The 19,464-nt window shown below is 42.8% G+C and overlaps 1 protein-coding gene across 4 annotated transcripts in view; it reads left to right on the forward strand.

Annotated features, from left to right (window-relative positions):
* CSGALNACT2 (chondroitin sulfate N-acetylgalactosaminyltransferase 2) overlaps positions 1-19,464 on the forward strand; it is a 57,288-nt gene that overhangs the window by 13,709 nt on the left and 24,115 nt on the right. For 2 of the 4 annotated variants that reach the window (XM_074958692.1, XM_074958694.1), the window contains exon 2: positions 16,559-16,703. The gene's annotated coding sequence lies outside the window, so the exon portion shown is untranslated. The remainder of the gene's footprint in view (positions 1-16,558; positions 16,704-19,464) is intronic. The other 2 variants (XM_074958693.1, XM_074958695.1) reach the window with 1 other exon arrangement.

The raw sequence follows: 19,464 nt of genomic DNA on the forward strand, positions 1-19,464 counted from the left end.
AGTAACATACCTGGAGCACGTGTTTTACTTTTTCCTGGTTATATTTAATATAGTGCCTTTATGATGCAGGAAGAGAAAAGCAATAAGTACAGCTCACCTTTTTAAAAAAACAAACATGAAAATTCAGTGCATAAAATCTGTTAATGTCTGGTTAACATTTCAACTATAATGCTACAAGTCAGGAGATTTAGTTATGCTTCCCAGAGCAGCGGTAAATCTGCCACATTGTATATGTGTATTGGTGTATACCTCTTACAACATATACTCAATGTTACGTGCATGCCCTGTGGATAAATGATAGTTTCTGGGAGAACTACAATATAACTTTGCTTGATTTACAGTATCTTAAATTATCAACCATGATACTGCATTGACCTTTTTATTTTTTTTTTATTTTTTTGGATGCATTGAATATATAACAAGCTCAGTGTTAGGTTTAACCATATTGGTTTGAGATGATTATGGAGGGTGATTAATCTCTCAGCTGCTGAGCAACATTCCAGGAATATTTGAAAAACTTGCTCATCCCTTGCTGCCCATTGTGTTTACATTGTGATATGCAAGCGTAAGAAGAGATGTTCTGCACACAACTGCTCCAGGGAAATGCAGCAGTAAAGAGATTGTAATATAACTCTTCAGTTACATTTTTCCTTCCCTTACTGCTGGTTTGTTACAATATGCCCTGTGTTTCAAAATCTTAGTTGCACATAATTAAATTGAAGTTTTAAGCAGTCCCATTTACTTCAGTGTGACTGCTCACATGAATAAAGTCAAATACATGTCTGTTAGGAGGAGAATGTCCTTAGTGTAATTTTATGCAGCACATTTTAGGCAAATAGCAAAAGCTAATAAGTAACATTCATGAAATGACACTAAAGGTTGGAGTCTGCCAATATGTAGTGTGCAGGACCATTTGGGTTATAGGCATGATCAGTGGTTATATTTATCCCCCATTTCACTCAGCTCCTTTAATATTTTGAATGAAGTCAGGCAAATATTTTTCTAAGAATCTGCTCTTACAGAATGATACTTTCTGTTTCAAGTTTACAAGAATGATACTTTCTGAAGGACTCCATCTTATTGCTTGAATCTGAGAACTCAGGTTGGGGTAACAGATTAGGAATAATGTTACTGTGAGTATGGAGTAAATGAGTACACCTCATTGTTACGGGGTCACATGTTGAATAGTTAATGCAGCCCTTCTTAGTGAGTGTCTTACTGTTCGGTTATTTGCAGGACCCTTGGCAAAAGTAGGTCAAATTGTTGGCTTGTCATCCTTAAGTGCCTGTTTCAAAGACATCAATTCAGATGTGACATACTGACAAAATCCCTTTGGTTCACTTCCCTTCCTTCCATAGGCTTGTAATCATACATTTTTCCCATTTGTAGTTTATACTCTGTCTTGTATGGACTATATTGGTAGGCAAAATAATTGCAACCAGATGGTGCTGCTCTGCCATCAACATCTTTACAATAGGAGGAAGAAAAAGCCCCTTTCCAAGTTTTGAGTTGGCTTTGTTTTACACTGGGTTAAAATGTGAATACAGATGAACTAATACGTGTAGGAAAGTTTTACTTCTATAAACATGTAATTTTTATGTAAAATGAAAACAAACAGCCAGTAAAAATGCTTTGCACTACTACAGAGAATGTTGTAAGTCGTCATGGAAAACATCAACATTAGCATCAACACAAGATGCTCAGAAAAGGCTTACATTTTACATGGCTACTTACAGTGGGGAAAATATGACCAGCTGTTGTCTGTCTTCAGACAAATGGCAGTAGAATCAACATTTTACATGTTACTTTTTGATCTTCATGCTTTTTACACCCTTCTTTGACATAAGGGTAATTACAAAATTGGCAGTGTGGGGGTTGTGCGTGTTTTTTCTGAGTTTCTTTTGGGGTCTGATCCAACCACCATTGAAGTCAATGAAAGGGATTCCCATTGATTTCAGTGGGAGCTGAATTAGGCATAGATTCACAAAAGGTACTTGGGCACTCAAGTCCCACTTTTAGGCTGCACTGTGATTCACAAAACTCCTGCCTAAACTCACTCTGTACCTATATTTTCAGAGTAGAAGTTCCCTCAGTGCCTACGTTTTTGCCTTTGATCACACAATCTGTTGCCTCACTCTGGAGGCCTGTCTTCCACCAAAGCTTAAAAGCGATTCATGAACCAGGAAAGAAGTGTTCAGCCATGTAAGTCATGTGTGTGGTCTGATTCAAAGTGGGAAGCTTCTGAGTGCACCTACAGGGTTGGGTCTTATTCTAAATATGGCAGCTGGACGTGGTGGTGGAGGTATCCACCTTAAGTTTTAGCCCAGAGGTTAGAGCACTCACCTGGGATGGGGGAGACCCATGCTCAGTTGCCCCTGCAGGCAGAAGGGGAGAAATGATCTCAGTGGGGTCTCCCACCACTCAGGTGAGCCCTGTAACCACTGAGCTGTGGGATATTCTGATGTGGGGTTCCTTCAGTCTCTCCTGTTGAAACTGTTCCATTGTGGATAAATAATGAATTATTGGAGCAGGGAACTGGACCATGGGTCTTCCACCTCCCAGGTAGGTGCCCTAAGCACCTATTACAGAGTAATTATCTCTCATTTTTGGCCCAGTGTCACTTTCCTTATTTATCCTCAGTGGAACAGTTTTAACAGGAGAGAGTGAGTCCCATAGCTCAGTGGTTAGAGCACTCACCTTGGATGTGGGAGATCTAGGTTGAATTCCCCCCTCCAGCAGAGGCGGAGAAAGGATCTGAACAGGATCTGGCACTGGGATAAAAGTTATGAGGTGTGTACTACCACCCTACTCTGGCTCCCTGTGTGGAGTTAGGTGCCTGTTTAAGTCATTCTCATAAGAAACACCTAAGGCACCCAAGCTACCTAACTCCAAGAATGCTGGCTTTTTGTGAATTGCTTTCTGAGCCACTTGTCTCTCCCCATTTATTATATAGGGAATCTAGGCACCTAACTCAGGTTTTATGAATCAGTGTTGTTCCTGTTTCCTAGGCACCCAAAAAGTTAGGCCTTGTTACACTGAGCATCACAATGCCTGAGCCCCTTTGTGATTCTAGGTCTTCGTTACAGTGTAATTTAACTATCGTTGTGTGACTGATGGGCAGAATCCTATTATCTCCACCATAAATGAGAGCAACATCTCTCTTGCCCTCTGAAGGATAATCTACACTAGAAGCACTGGTGCAGCTGCGCCACTGTAGCATATCTGGTGAAGATGCTCTGTGTCAAAGGGAGAGAGCTCTCCCGCTGGCATAATAAAACCAACTTCACACAGCTACTGCCTCTTACGGACGGGAGAGGCTCTTCCACCAACCTAGCACTGTCCACAGTGGCGCTTAGGTCAGTGTAACTTACGTCTCTTAGGGGGTGGCTTATTTACACCTTTGAGCGACATAAGTTATGTCAACATAACCTGTAGTGCAGATAAGCCCCGAGTCAGTTTTACTCTGCTTCTGTTCGGAATACGTTACATGCAGGAATTAGAGATACAGGCAACAACTGTTACTACTGTTGCTTAGGTTCTCAAGGGTGGTTGGAAGGGTACTCTTTAGGTTAAAACACCATTCCCTTCCTTTGACTGTCAGTTGGTGGTGGATTGCCTGAGAATTTGATTTTAACATAGTCTTCATTGCAGGTTACTCTTTCCTCACTTGAGGCTGTTAAGTATATGCTTCTCTTTCCTAAGAGACTCAGTTGCAGAATACCACTGATTTCCAAATATAGCCATTATGTAACATTGCTTTCGCTGCTTTCTCTGTTGTTTGAACAGTATTATACATGGAGTTGCTCTGTAATTTTTGAATATTGTATGTTGACCTGGATACTGGGATGTTTACTCTATGAACATATTGATTTAGTCTGTAAGAAAACAAGCAGGAAGGACACAATGTCTTAAGATAAGCCACCTCATGGTAAACACTAAAGGTTTGTTATGGGACAATGGGAGACTCCATGGCTCTGAGGCTGATGACTTGACCTGTTATGGAGCCTTGCAAACCTTGTTTTGCCACACAGGTTGAATGGTGGGAATTGGAAGATCAAAAGGATTATAGCAGTTTAAAAGACTGTCTGTTTAGAGAGGGATTTGGTTGTTGGAAAGCTGGTCATACTGAGACAGGCACTCACTGGGGTATCTGAAGAAGATGTACCTGCCATCATAGGATGGCAGAGCTTTAGGAAGGGTGTGTATGTGTGTACTTTTGCTTTAAACTCCCTTTTCTCTCATGTTATGCTTTGTTCCTACTGTTAAACAGAACTTTGGTTTTAAGAAGGTTGTCTGTGACCAGTAATGACTAGACTCCTGAGGAAAAGAACAGCAGGTGCTGAACTCCAGGGGACCTGCTGGTGAGCATAATTGACAGAGTACTGTAGACCCGGGTCTGGTCTGAAAGAGGGAGAATTGCCGCTTTCTACCTTAGGTGATGTAAAGCCATATGGCCTGGTGCCTAAGGGAGTGCATTCACAGTCTACAGAAGGGAAAGAGGTGCGGCTTAACCTGTAACCATGACACTGACCATCAACAGCAAGAAGGGTAAAATGTGAAGAGTAGTGTTGGAGGAAATCTGTACCAGGTTTGCTAGTGGATGAGAGAGGTAACAAAAAACTGCCGGCACTTGTCCTATGGCAGAAAATAAGAATCAGCATAAATCCCTGATTTCAGGAGCATTATGTAGCAGTACCTATGGGAGTGTCTAAATATGAAACCTGAGACTTCTGTAAAATGTCCATTTTTCTTCTGGCAAAAATAGTTTTTTGCTGTGCACATGGCAGAATTTTACAGTAAGAATCACTTTGAAATTCACTATTTGCAATGAGACAATACGTACTGGGGGGATTTTGTGTGTGTGAGAAATTATGGTTTTGTTTTGTGTTTGGAGTCTGGCCTTTTTTTTTGAGAAGTGAAGTAAATCCACAGAATGTTGTGCAGTTTCAAAAAGTGTAACATTCTTACCACTGTCTTTTATGATTGAATAATTTATCAGTCAGTCTTTATTTTGCCAAGCAACTGCATTTTCCTACACAATTTAATATGAGGGATTGAGAAGTACACTTTTTCAGCAGTTATCTCTTACAGATTTGCTCTGGCTCTTAATTTTAGACTCTTCATAAGATATAAAATTGGCCTTGTATGAATCTTGTGGCTTGTGGCTCTTAAAATGTTTTCAATTAAAAACTAAGTTACTTAATGTCACTGTCTTCTGTAGTCATAGTGTGAAAGCTTCTTAACCTCCTCATATCAACGTGCCCCCTGCTGACCAGCAGTGCGTCAGCCTCTGCACTCTTGTGGGGCTCATGACTAGGGTAGAAATGAGCAATGTCTTTTTAAGGTCAATTTAGTACTTATGAAAGAAGCCAGATTGACAGGCCTGGAGACAGAAGTTCTTTATAAACTAGGCTATTAGATCATCATGAGTAAAGCTTGTTGTTGGTCATGCTGCTGTGGATGGTTTTGGAATCCATGACTATTACTTTAAGGGGTGGAGAGGAGTAAATATCCCTCAGGCATGCTATTAGACAAGTGTGGCATAGATGCTATGGCTACTCAATGAGGCTGAGAATGATCTTTTAAGGAGCACAATCGGTTTTGAGTCAGATGTGTCATAGCGTGGAGCTGATTACCTCTGTGTCTTGATCCTCTCTGGAAGTCACAGTTGCCAAGATCTCTGCTTTCTGTCAGACTTCCTGTTTCTGTCTCTTCCATATCTGCAGCCCCAGAGGAGAGGAGTCTCCGTAGTAACTGTCCAGTTATATCTGTGACTCTTCTGATTTACCAAAATTATGACTCTAACTTTATTTGTTCTTCCTGTGATTGTCAAGGTTTTTCCCACAACAAAGAACCCACCTGGTCACCTGGTTCGTGAATTTATAGGCCAATGGGTTTGTGAGAAATGGGACTGTGATTGCAAGTAAAATAAATCCTTGTAGCTGTGATCTGGCTTCAGATGAAGGATACACAGATTTAAAAGTATCAAGTGTTAGTGATCATTAGTGCAGTGACAAAATGAAATTATGGACCCTCAGGCCTAAGCTCTTATGGTTTTGAGATAGTTGCTTGTGTGACCTCCATTTACTACTTCCTTTTCTATGCTTTCTCTGCATTTTTACTGATTTTTAACATCTCTACAAAAGACGAAAAGGAGAACTACTCAAGCACAAAAACTCAGGCTTCAAAGTGAAATTGACCAGACCTGTGTGAAACTGAAAATCGGTCTGTAGCCAACATTGACTCAAGGTCTTCTGTGAGAGTTTGTAATACTATTTAACCCCGTCACTGTTAGTGCTGCCTTTCTGTGGACATGAGTTAAGCTAAAGGTGCATTCCAGGATTAGGCTGCCAGGTTTTTTTACCCTTGTAATGGTCCTACAGTCACTACAAAGTGTTATTTTCAGTAGTTTATAACTTTTTTCCTTCTCTACATTAATAACTTCAGTTTTTACTAAGAATATTTCTCTTCTTCAGCAGGGAGATTTAAAATTCACTGTCATCTGTTTATAACAGATCTCAAGCTGTACTCCTCATTTTCTTGTTGTGATCTTCTGGGGGTGGACCACTGAACTCTGCTGGCCAAGTAGAAGCTTTGACCCAAATTAAGGGCTTTATACAAATCCCACTGAAGTTAACAAGAGCCTTTCCATTAACTTAAAAAGGCTTTGGATCAACTGTTAAACCCCTGTAAACCTGTATCATTTGAATTAAGGTGGTGCTGCAACACGATGCTGAAATACAGCCTTTCTCAAAACTCTGTCAAATAGATATTGGGTGTTGAGTGTGGACAAGCCCTTTATAGAGAAATTAGTTGTAGATAAGGTAGCTTCTTCTCCCTCCTCCCCCTTTTTGGTGTATTAAAATTATCTGTAGCTGAAGAAACCAGCTCACTTTAGAAAACTACTGCAATGAGTCACAAAACATCTGGAAGTTAAGACTCTGAAGTGTATAGTTTCTCTAATGATCAGCAAGCATTCCTAGTAGAATCAGTATGAATTTGGTGGGAAATAGGGTAATATAACATGTTCAAGAGACATTACTAAGATCTGTACCCTTTGTACATGAATTGCCAAGAAAAACAGTTGTAAAAATGAAACATTAATTTTGTGGTATCTCTTGGGTAGAGTTAAGGTCCTACCTAGGATGTGAAATTACTGTAAATTTGCCTTTAGACTGAGTCATAGATTCGCAAAAGCAGCCAAACCACAGGATCGTCTGTAGATTACAGAAAAGGAAAATACTGAAGTGGAATATATGAAAATAAGTATGTGCAGACACAACTCAAAATAGAATAAAAATATACAGAATTAGGTCATTACTATAAGCATAAAAATGCCTCCTCTTTAGGAAAGCCACTTTTCTATTCTTCACAACAAGGGACCAGACTGGAATGCTAATGTAACAAAAACAGGTAAGTGTTTTGAATTAGCATTTTAGCCCTGGTCTACACTAGGACTTTAGGTCGAATTTAGCAGCATTAAATCGATGTAAACCTGCACCCGTCCACATGATGAAGCCCTTTATTTCAACTTAAAGGGCTCTTAAAATCGATTTCCTTACCCCTGACAAGTGGATTAGCGCTTAAATCGGCCTTGCCGGGTCGAATTTGGGGTACTGTGGACACAATTCGACGGTATTGGCCTCCGGGAGCTATCCCAGAGTGCTCCATTTTGACCGCTCTGGACAGCACTCTCAACTCAGATGCACTGGCCAGGTAGACAGGAAAAGAACCGCGAACTTTTGAATCTCATTTCCTGTTTGGCCAGCGTGGCAAGCTGCAGGTGACCATGCAGAGCTCATCAGCAGAGGTGACCATGATGGAGTCTCAGAATCGCAAAAGAGCTCCAGCATGGACCGAACGGGAGGTACGGGATCTGATCGCTGTATGGGGAGAGGAATCCATGCTATCAGAACTCCGTTCCAGTTTTCGAAATGCCAAAACCTTTGTCAAGATCTCCCAGGGCATGAAGGACAGAGGCCATAACAGGGACCCGAAGCAGTGCTGCGTGAAACTGAAGGAGCTGAGGCAAGCCTACCAGAAAACCAGAGAGGCGAACGGCCGCTCCGGGTCAGAGCCCCAAACATGCCGCTTCTATGATGAGCTGCATGCCATTTTAGGGGGTTCAGCCACCACTACCCCAGCTGTGTTGTTTGACTCCTTCAATGGAGATGGAGGCAATACGGAAGCAGGTTTTGGGGACGAAGAAGATGATAGCTCACAGCAAGCAAGCGGAGAAACCGGTTTTCCTGACAGCCAGGAACTGTTTCTCACCCTGGACCTGGAGCCAGTACCCCCTGAACCCACCCAAGGCTGCCTCCTGGACCCAGCAGGCGGAGAAGGGACCTCCTGTGAGCGTACCTTTTAAAATACTATACATGGTTTAAAAGCAAGCATGTGAAAGGATTACTTTGCCCTGGCATTCGCGGCTCTCCTGGATATACTCCCAAAGCCTTTGCAAAAGGTTTCTGGGGAGGGCAGACTTACTGCGTCCTTCATGGTAGGACACTTTACCACTCCAGGCCAGTAACACGTACTCGGGAATCATTGTACGACAAAGCATTGCAGTGTATGTTTGCTGGCGTTCAAGCAGCATCCGTTCGTGTGTTATCCTCAGGAGAGTGAGATATAATCCATGGTCACCTGGTTGAAATAGGGTGCTTTTCTTCAGGGGACACTCAGAGGAGCCCATTCCTGCTGGGCTGTTTGCCTGCGGCTGAACAGAAATGTTCCCCGCTGTTAGCCACAGGGAGGGGGGAGGGTTGAGGGGGTAGCCACACGGTGGGGGGAGGCAAAATGCGACCTTGTAACGAAAGCACATGTGCTATGTATGTAATGTTAACAGCAAGGTTTACCCTGAAAGAGTGTAGCCAGTGTTTTATAAAATGTCTTTTTAAATACCGCTGTCCCTTTTTTTTTCTCCACCAGCTGCATGTGTTTCAATGATCACAGGATCTTCTCCTTCCCAGAGGCTAGTGAAGATTAGAAAGAAAAAAAAACGCACTCGAGATGAAATGTTCTCCGAGCTCATGCTGTCCTCCCACACTGACAGAGCACAGACGAATGCGTGGAGGCAAATAATGTCAGACTGCAGGAAAGCACAAAATGACCAGGAGGAGAGGTGGCGGGCTGAAGAGAATAAGTGGCGGGCTGAAGAGAATAAGTGGCGGGCTGAAGAGAGGGCTGAAGCTCGAATGTGGCGGCAGCGTGATGAGAGGAGGCAGGATTCAATGCTGAGGCTGCTGGAGGACCAAACCAGTATGCTCCAGTGTATGGTTGAGCTGCAGCAAAGGCAGCTGGAGCACAGACTGCCACTACAGCCCCTGTGTAACCAACCGCCCTCCTCCCCAAGTTCCATAGCCTCCACACCCAGACGCCCAAGAACGCGGTGGGGGGGCCACCGGCCAACCAGCCACTCCACCACAGAGGATTGCCCCCAAAAAAGAAGGCTGTCATTCAATAAATTTTAAAGTTGTAAACTTTTAAAGTGCTGTGTGGCATTTTTCTTCCCTCCTCCACCACCCCTCCTGGGCTACCTTGGTAGTCATCCCCCTATTTGTGTGATGAATGAATAAAGAATGCATGAATGTGAAGCAAGAATGACTTTATTGCCTCTGCAAGCGGTGATCAAAGGGAGGAGAGGAGGGTGGTTAGCTTACAAGGAAGTAGAGTGAACCAAGGGGCGGGGGGTTTCATCAAGGAGAAACAAACAGAACTTTCACACCGTAGCCTGGCCAGTCATGAAACTGGTTTTCAAAGCCTCTCTGATGCGTACCGCACCCTCCTGTGCTCTTCTAACCGCCCTGGTGTCTGGCTGCGCGTAACCAGCAGCCAGGCGATTTGCTTCAACCTCCCACCCCGCCATAAACGTTTCCCCCTTACTCTCACAGATATTGTGGAGCACACAGCAAGCAGTAATAACAGTGGGAATATTGGTTTCGCTGAGGTCTAAACGAGTCAGTAAACTGCGCCAGCGCGCCTTTAAACGTCCAAATGCACATTCTACCACCATTCTGCACTTGCTCAGCCTGTAGTTGAACAGCTCCTGACTGCTGTCCAGGCTGCCGGTGTACGGCTTCATGAGCCATGGCATTAAGGGGTAGGCTGGGTCCCCAAGGATACATATAGGCATTTCAACATCACCAACAGTTATTTTCTGGTCTGGGAATAAAGTCCCTTCTTGAAGCTTTTGAAACAGACCAGAGTTCCTGAAGATGCGAGCGTCATGTACCTTTCCCGGCCATCCCACGTGGATGTTGGTGAAACGTCCCTTGTGATCCACCAGAGCTTGCAGCACTATTGAAAAGTACCCCTTGCGGTTTATGTACTCGCCGGTTTGGTGCTCCGGTGCCAAGATAGGGATATGGGTTCCGTCTATGGCCCCACCACAGTTAGGGAATCCCATTGCAGCAAAGCCATCCACTATGACCTGCACATTTCCCAGGGTCACTACCCTTGATATCAGCAGATCTTTGATTGCGTGGGCTACTTGCATCACAGCAGCCCCCACAGTAGATTTGCCCACTCCAAATTGATTCCCAACTGACCGGTAGCTGTCTGGCGTTGCAAGCTTCCACAGGGCTATCGCCACTCGCTTCTCAACTGTGAGGGCTGCTCTCATCTTGGTATTCATGCGCTTCAGGGCAGGGGAAAGCAAGTCACAAAGTTCCATGAAAGTGCCCTTACGCATGCGAAAGTTTTGCAGCCACTGGGAATCGTCCCAGACCTGCAACACTATGCGGTCCCACCAGTCTGTACTTGTTTCCCGAGCCCAGAATCGGCATTCCACAGCATGAACCTGCCCCATTAGTACCATTATGCATGCATTGGCAGGGCCCATGCTTTCAGAGAAATCTGTGTCCATGTCCTGATCACTCACGTGACCGCGCTGACGTCGCCTCCTCGCCCGGTAGCGCTTTGCCAGGTTCTGGTGCTGCATATACTGCTGGATAATGCGTGTGGTGTTTAATGTGCTCCTAATTGCCAAAGTGAGCTGAGCGGACTCCATGCTTGCCTTGGTATGGCGTCCGCACAGAAAAAAGGCGCGGAATGATTGTCTGCCGTTGCTCTGACGGAGGGAGGGGCGACTGACGCCACGGCTTACAGGGTTGGCTTCAGGGGGCTAAAATCCACAAAGGGGGTGGCTTTACATCAAGGAGTAGTTCAGGCAGGACTTCACGGAGGGTTCCAATAAGAAATGGTGCACCTAAGTTATTGTTCTTATTGGAACAAGGAGGTTAGCCTGGCCTCTGATTGATACATGGCTAGATCTACCTCGCTGCACCTTCTCTGTGAGTGACTGCAGTGTGACCTAGAGGAATGAGTCCCCTAGACAGGGGAGGAGGCAAATGAGTACAAAACAAATCTGGTCTATTTCTTGTTTTGATCCACTCCATCTATCTTTTACATCTTTGGCTGGCAGCAGACGGTGCAGGAGGACATATTGCCTGCCTGCTCACCATAAGAATGTTCAATAGGACTGACTGCTGGACTAAAGAGAATGACCTGGTCAAGTCACTAAAAATTTAGTCCCTGCGCCCATGTCTGCCCAGGCGCTCCTGATCGACCTCACACAGGCGACCAGGAGTACCTCGGACATGACGAGGACGGCTACCAGTCGTATTGTACCATCTGCTGCCACAAGGCAATGGGTTGCTGCTACTGTGTAGCAATGCCGTGCTGCGTCTGCCAGCACCCAGGAGACATACGGTGACGGTTACCTGAGCGGGCTCCATGCTTGCGGTGGTATGGCGTCCGCACAGGTAACTCAGGAAAAAAGGCGCGAAACAATTGTCTGCCCTTGCTTTCACGGAGGGAGGGAGGGAAGGGGGGACTGACGATATGTACCCAGAACCACCCGCGACAATGTTTCAGCCCCATCAGGCATTGGGATCTCAACCCAGAATTCCAATGGGCAGCGGAGACTGCGGGAACTGTGGGATAGCTACCCACAGTGCAACGCTCCGGAAGTCGACTCTAGCCTCGGTACTGTGGAAGCACTCCGCCGAGTTAATGCACTTAATGCACTTCTGTGGGGACACACACACTGGAATATATAAAACCGATTTCTAAAAAACCGACTTCTATAAATTCGACCTTATTCTGTAGTGTAGACATACCCATAGTTTGTTTCCTTGTGCTTGGAGAATAAATGATCTCTTTTGTAAGCAGCAGAAACACTTCTATATTTGAATATATGAAATGCAGTAGGAATAACAAACAGTTATTTGTATATATCCTAACATTTTTGGTAACATTGTGTGTGCCTCGGATGTTTCCTTTCCAGAGGCACGATAGTCATTCTTCTAAATCAAATGAATTTCTGTCAACCAGAATAAAAGACTTTTCCTGTGTGAAATCTCAACATGCAAAATTCCAGGATGTAGAAAGTCAGCCTTTAAACAAGGTCATGCTCAAAATACCATATTTTCCAGATAATCTTGTTATACCGTAGCTTTCTGCAGATATTTGAAAAAATACATGTTGTTTTCAAGGGCAGTGACTTACTTTTCCAATGTTGTGATGCTCTCTGCACCTTCACCCATCTCTAGAATTATATAGTGCAGGCCATCACCCTCCACTTAAAGCACAAGGCTTGGAAAAACTACCTGCAAGTCTGAAACTGATGTGAAAGACTTCTTCTGATCACTGGTAGGATCTGGGAGCAGTACGTCCTGAGAAACTGAGCGCAATCATCCTCAGTCTCTTGGGAAGTGGTACTGAATACCCATCAGGGTGCCATCCCTGAACCCAGCATGAAGAATTTGTATTTCATATCAGGGATGACTAGCAAAAATATGTAACTTTATTCTCCCATCACCCTGCCTTCCTGGGGCAGAGTTCGCCGTATCTTTATCCCTTGGTGGGACAGGACTTCAAAGGATCCCACTTGTTGATCTCTCTTCTCCTCCTTTTTGGGGGGAGGGGTAAGCAAGGTAGGCAACATGCTTACCTCTGCTGTTGCTGCCAGAGAAAGTTGTGATCAGTAGTAGTGACAAAAACTCAATCCTTTAGCTCCTTCAGGCAGGTGAGGAAAAAGAGACTCCAATCTCTTTCAGTCCTTGACACAGGACAAGATTCTAAAGGAGCAGTAGAGTGAGGATGAGAAGACGTGATGCGAGAAGTCTGGGTTTCTGGCTATCTGACTTTATCCTGTGACTAGTAGGTGTCTAGTAAACCTTTCAAGTCTTTTATCCAGTACAAAATTCTTTTTAAAGGCAGTATATGTAAAAGGTGAGATTCTTACAGTAACATTAGTTTGTCTACTCTGCATATAGCTAGTATTTTCTGTTCTATTAAATCTTTAAATGTATACTATTTAAAAAGTTCCAAATGTCCAATATGGCTGAGTTGGCATTGCTGTAGAAACAGAAATATTTATATTTTCTGCCTCTTCACTTTAACTGTGCAGCCTGATACGTTGCATGTAATTTCTCTTTTTTAAAGGAGCGGAGCAGTAGTGATGGAAAAGTTGGCATTTATAGGGACATAATTAAATGTGGCTTTTCACATCACATATATAAATAGGGTAGGGATGCATTTACATGGCAGCAACATGTGATGGATGCAAGATCTATCTCTTGGCAAAAGCTTTTACCTCCTAGTAACAACTTAAGAATTGGTATTGTTTCTCTTGGTTAGGTGGCATTGAGGAGGAGGTGGGAAACAAAATAAAGGGGAAAGAATTGAGTGTAGGCATCTGACTAAAGGAATTCAGGTGAAGTTTCCTTTATAGACCATGGTGCAGTCTGTATGCAGTCTTAATGCACTGCATTAGAAATAAGTAAGATAGATTTATTATTACTGCAATTGTAGCGGTACTTCTGATCAGAGTGCTTCATAAAACAGAGGTTTGTTGTTTGTACACAGAGAAGGTGCTAGTAGATGTGGCTCAAGAATATGCAGAGTTTGTACTTGTACGCTACAGGTGGGTTTGTGTTAGCTCTTCACATGAAGATCTTAACAATGCTGACCATTGTCATGTATATATCTGGCCACAATAGTTAGAAGCTTCCTTCACAAATAGTTCAACCGATCATACTTTTATTTCACCCATTACTGTCCTATCTGTGTACCTCACAATCTTTCTACTGTATTTTTCCGTCTCCTCACCTCTGTGAGCTAGGGAAGTATTACAAAGTAAAAATCCTTAAATCAGACTCTGATTTTTCAAGCAGCATTTGTCTAACTTTGCCTATCTGTTATTTTGATTATCATTTATGGAAATATTTTGTGTGTGTGAGTGAAAGACATTTGCTGATTAAATACCTAATCCTTCCAAGCCTGTTTATAGATCACACTTTATCAAAGGATTTTATAGCAAGTTGCAAATGTTATCCCATTTTAAGCTAGACACTAAATGACTGACCAAGCATCCCTCAGTTGACCACTCCAGCTATTTGCCAATACCCAGTGACAGTTGATTAGGCCCATTAACCCCGTGACCCTCTTTGTAATTGCCAATGACTTGACTCTTTCCCTTGCCCTTGGGGCACTTCTGTAACTTCCTCATTTTCCCCAAAGGCATAACAATAACCTAGATGTTCTCATCACTTTCCTTTTAATAATTAGTTTTCATTCATAGATTGAAAATGGTGCCTAATGTTTGTAGTATCACTTTCTTTCGCCACTTATATACTCATGTAAATGCTTCAGAAGACAGAAGTTCAAACATTAACCTCTGTGCCCCAAATCCCACTGGCTGTGGGATTTAGACCCTTAATTCTTTTCCAGGAAAAAAAAAATGTCCTTCCAGCCCCTTTCCATCCCCCAAAATGGATTGCCCACTGAATTATCGGCACTCTGCCTGTTACTCAAAGAGCATGAAATGCTGCCATTGCTGCGATAGTCACCGTTCTGGACAGGAAAGTCAGCTGTTACGGAGAAGGAGACTCAGGTTTGGCATTGCCGAATCTGTTTTGACTCCGCTACAGCCTGATCTTTACTTGTTGTAAGTAGACTAAGCCTGTGAGTGCCAGTTTTGCCTAACCAGGTTCAGGTGTCTGCAGCTTCCACTGAACTAATGCCTTTCTGTATACAATACTTAACTGGGTTTTTTAATACTTGTGCTTTAAGAAAACCTAAAATTCATTAGCTAGCAAATGTGTTTCCAATGCTTACTTTGCTGTAAAATTCAGAAGGAAATGGGAAAGGATCATTTATAAAATCAATATAATTTTCTGCTAAAGAAAGGTTGGATGTCAGTGTTACATCACTCCATGTCCTGGTTTTGCACTGCAGACTGGCTTTTTCTTTCTGCCTTGACTGACCAAATCTGGACTCTGGTCAATAGTTTGAGGACACATCTGGTATTAATCACATTTATAGACACGTGATTGTATTTATGTAATATTTTATTCGTAAAATGTTCCAGACATTTTTCATTCATTTTCCCTTCTTAAGGACTTACCTGGGTTTAATTGCCTGAATTTACTGTGTTATAGATGTTTGTTTATATATTTTGCATTAAATTGTTCAGTAATGACACATTCAAAAAATGTCTGTATTAGATAGCTTTTGCCTTCGATCCATCTTGTTCAGGTCTTCCTTCAACCTCTCTAATTTGTTCCTTAGCTAAATATTATTAGGCATTGATTGTGGCAACAGGAAGTGGGTAACAGAACCACTCATATACATGTACACTTCAATCAGACCACTCCTGTGCATGAAGTTCAGTACTTGCACAATCAGGGGACCATAGTCTCTTACTCGAAATTCTGGGTGGCTTGATGCTCTAATGTAGATTCGGTAGAACAGGCATATTTGAAATCCCAGGTGGTATTATGTATAGCTACAGGCATGGTCTGTGCACAGAATTGAGATGGAAGAATTCCAGGCTTTGGCTCTGGTTCCGACTTTGTGCCCTTGGGCAAGTCACTTAATCTTTCAGCCATACTTATCACATTTGGGAATAGGTGTAACAGTGTATATAGAAATAGTGTGGGATCTATGTGGTAGGGATGGATAAATATTGACTTAATAGTTATTGCCACTGTACATCAAATGTGCAGAATGTGGTGTGCCATAAAGACTTGATTAGTGAGAGTTTGAGAAGACTGCATCTCTGACAGATGCCAAAATTGTGGGTCATTCCTGTCATCGCAAATAATGTAATGGTGTAACCATTTCCCCCCTGCAATCTTTTCTTTTAATTATTTACATATTAAAACTAAATTGATATTCAAGTCTGGGTACTTAGGTGAATTTCCACTTAAGTACCCCAGACAACGGTTTCGCAATGTGGTCAAGAGGGAAATGCAGTTAATTGCCCTTTTTTTGGTGATGTGGGGGAGCCCTGAGGTTGCTATCTGAAAACAGGACTAAAATCCCTTTAATGCTCTTGGGAGACACAAATCTTGAATTGAAAGGCCTAACATGTCTTTCTATATTCCCTGCAGTAGGAAAGAGGCTTACTTAGGACAGAATCTTTTGAGCACTTGGTGAGAATTGTGGGAAGCTCCTACAATTCATGTATGCCCAGAGAAAGGAGGTCAGACCTGTTGGGATGACTGATGATGTGCTCAAATTTTGTGTCTGTCTCTCTCTCTCTTCTCCAAAGATAGAGGGTGGAAAAGTCTTGCGAAAATTAAAAGGAAGAACAAAGGAGGAATGCCTGATTCTTGCGCAGATTGCAGCATACCTGAATGCCCCCAAGACAGTCGGCCCAGGATCCCAAAAAATGGATGTCTATAACTTACAATATAGTAAGTTTCCTTTATTTTTTGCAAGAAGCATGAACAATAATTTACTTGCCTTAGTAACTGAGTTAATACATATTCACTTTTATTTCCTATTCTGTTTTTGGTTTTTTGTTTTTGCCTTGTAACCTTAATGGTATAATGGAAATACTCTTTGGCTGCATTGTGTTTAAGGGTGTATCCTTTGAGACACTATTAAAGAGAATCCATCCCTTATAGGTGGAAGAATCAATCCCAATGTTCATTTCAAAACGAGTTTGTTTTGGTTTCCCAGTCATGGTGACCCTGTAATTGGCCTTTTCTGCCTTTCTCTCATTTGTCCCTATCTGATCATATTTAGTCACAGGATTTCATTTGCTACCTACATGTGAAGAATTTGCAGATCTGCCTTTCCACTCTACTCTCTCTTCTTCCATCAGAGTCTGGTTGATTCTCTGCTGTCTCTTCTGGGATGTTATGCTGCCTATGTAAACTTAACATGTCAGATATTGAATGCCTTCTCTTCTCAGCCTCTTCCCCCTCCTCCCTTTACTTGTCGTTTGCTATTACACTCTCCTTCCTGTCCCTCAGTATTCAAAGATGCTTCCATTTTTTACTTCTGTCCTTCCCCCCCGTCACCTCACTTACCCTCCCCCCACAAATGCTGTATCCTGCTGGTGTATTCTTTGATACATCTCAGAAATCTGTTTTCTTTCTGTTCTCTTTGCTTGTCCTTGCTTTTAAATCCTTCACAACTTAACTTGTTCTCTGCTTCCTCTTTGTCCTCTTTTGGTCCCCACTTGCCCCCTTTACTTCATCCTACAACACAGAATAACAATCCTTTCACATTCTTCACTCTTGCCAGTGGCTTCTTCCATGAACCATTTCTCCCTCTTGTTCCTCCCTGCCCGTCCCTCCCCCTCATCTTGAATTCTCTCCTTCACCTGGTCTTCTCTGCATTCACATTCTCTTCAAAGTCCCTCCTTAGCCCATTTTGTACAAAAGGTCACTAAACCCTAGTTTTCTTCCCCCAAAGAAATGTTGGCTGCCCAAGCTACCACACCATGGAAAATAAACCCTCCTAGCAAATATCATGGAACCTGTGTGTGCAACTCACTCAGAAGTTGGAATATCTTACTACTTGTTGCTGGTTTTTTTTCTTTTACCTGTTCATTTTGTGTTGAAACAGTTCTTTGGGTCCACACTCTTGTTTCACACTATTCTATGGTGTGTCTAGCACACTGTTGTTGGTGCTGTCAAAATAATAGCTGAGGTATTGGCCAAGGATAAATCTGAGTCAATTGGAGAGCGCATAAAGCCTATTCAAATGAATATAAATTGCACTTGCAGATAAGAGAAAGCACAAGTAATTTAATAAGCTTAAAGATTTGCCAATAAAGTTGTATGCGCTGTGGAGCTTCCATAGGCTGTGAGCATTCTCCTTGCATTCCTCCAACCCTCCCCCAAGCTCCCTGTGTGCCACCTTCCCACACTTTTCTATTGCAGGGACTCCCACCAACTCCTCACATTTCCTTCCTCACACCATGGGCTCTGTCTGCATTCCCAATACCACTGACCCTGATTATCCCCCCCCATAGCAGTGGCCCCTCCTTACTCTCCCCATCACCCTGAGAGGATACCCCATCCCCTCCCCAGGTGTTCTGTGTGCACCTTCGTTCCCCCTTCCCCTTATGCCTGGATCTGTGTGCCCTATGTTCCTCCTCTTTCCCCTTCCCCCACTCTTCTTTGGGTTTTTGCATTCCCTATAACCACCACTCACCCCCAGTCCTCTGTTTCCCCACCACTACTGCCCCTTCAACCCACTAAGGCTTTCTTATTGCCTGTAGCCCAGACGAACAGAAGTCTCCTTACACAGCAAGCTAAGTTTCAGAGTAGCAGCCGTGTTCGCCTGTATCTGCAAAAGGAAAAGGAGGACTTGTGGCACCTTAGAGACTAACAAGGTGCCACAAGTCCTCCTTTTCTTCTTACAGCAAGGAAGTTGCTGCCCCTGTTATGCATAGGTTGCAGAGAGACTTCCCTGCCTACAGTGCCAGGTAGTCTGTGGGCCCTGATATTCCTGTGAATCAGGCTTTTCCAGTAGTCTGATTTGCACCAAAATCAGTGTGGTTGTGCCCACGGATGCCTTGAATATGCTCCAAAATATTGGGTTTGATCAGTTTTTGAATGCTGCATCTATCTCATTACAGACAGATGCCATTGAGTTGAATGTAATGCCTCTCTTTGAGTGGCCAAAAACCCAGAACTATTTAATTTAGACCTTGCCTGAGAAACTATATTTGTATAACTTTAACCTTTAGATCTTTAGCACTTGAGTATGTTGACAAGTAAATTGTCTCTCAGAGGATATTAGATGCAAATAAGGGTAATCAGAAATGCAAGTTATGTTCGAACAGTGAGATTACCTTAAATTTATTTTTTTAGTAGGGCTGTCAAGCAACTAAAAAAAATTAATCACGATTAATCATGCGATTAATCTCACTGTTAAACAATAGAATACCATTTATTTAAATTTTTTTTGGATGTTTTCTACATTTTCAGATCTGTTTATTTCAATTACAACGCAGAATGTAAAGTGTACAGTGCTTACTTTGTTTTTTTGATTACAAGTATTCGCACTGTAAAAAAACAAAAGAAATAGTATTTTTCAATTCACTTAATACAAGTACTGTAGTGCAATCTCTTTATCATGAAAGTTGAACTTATAAATGTAGAATTGTATACAAAAAATGCATTCAAAAATAAAACAATCTAAAATTTTAGAGCCTGC

This window comes from Natator depressus, chromosome 7 (genome assembly GCF_965152275.1).
Source record: "Natator depressus isolate rNatDep1 chromosome 7, rNatDep2.hap1, whole genome shotgun sequence".
Classification (NCBI taxonomy): domain Eukaryota; kingdom Metazoa; phylum Chordata; order Testudines; family Cheloniidae; genus Natator; species Natator depressus.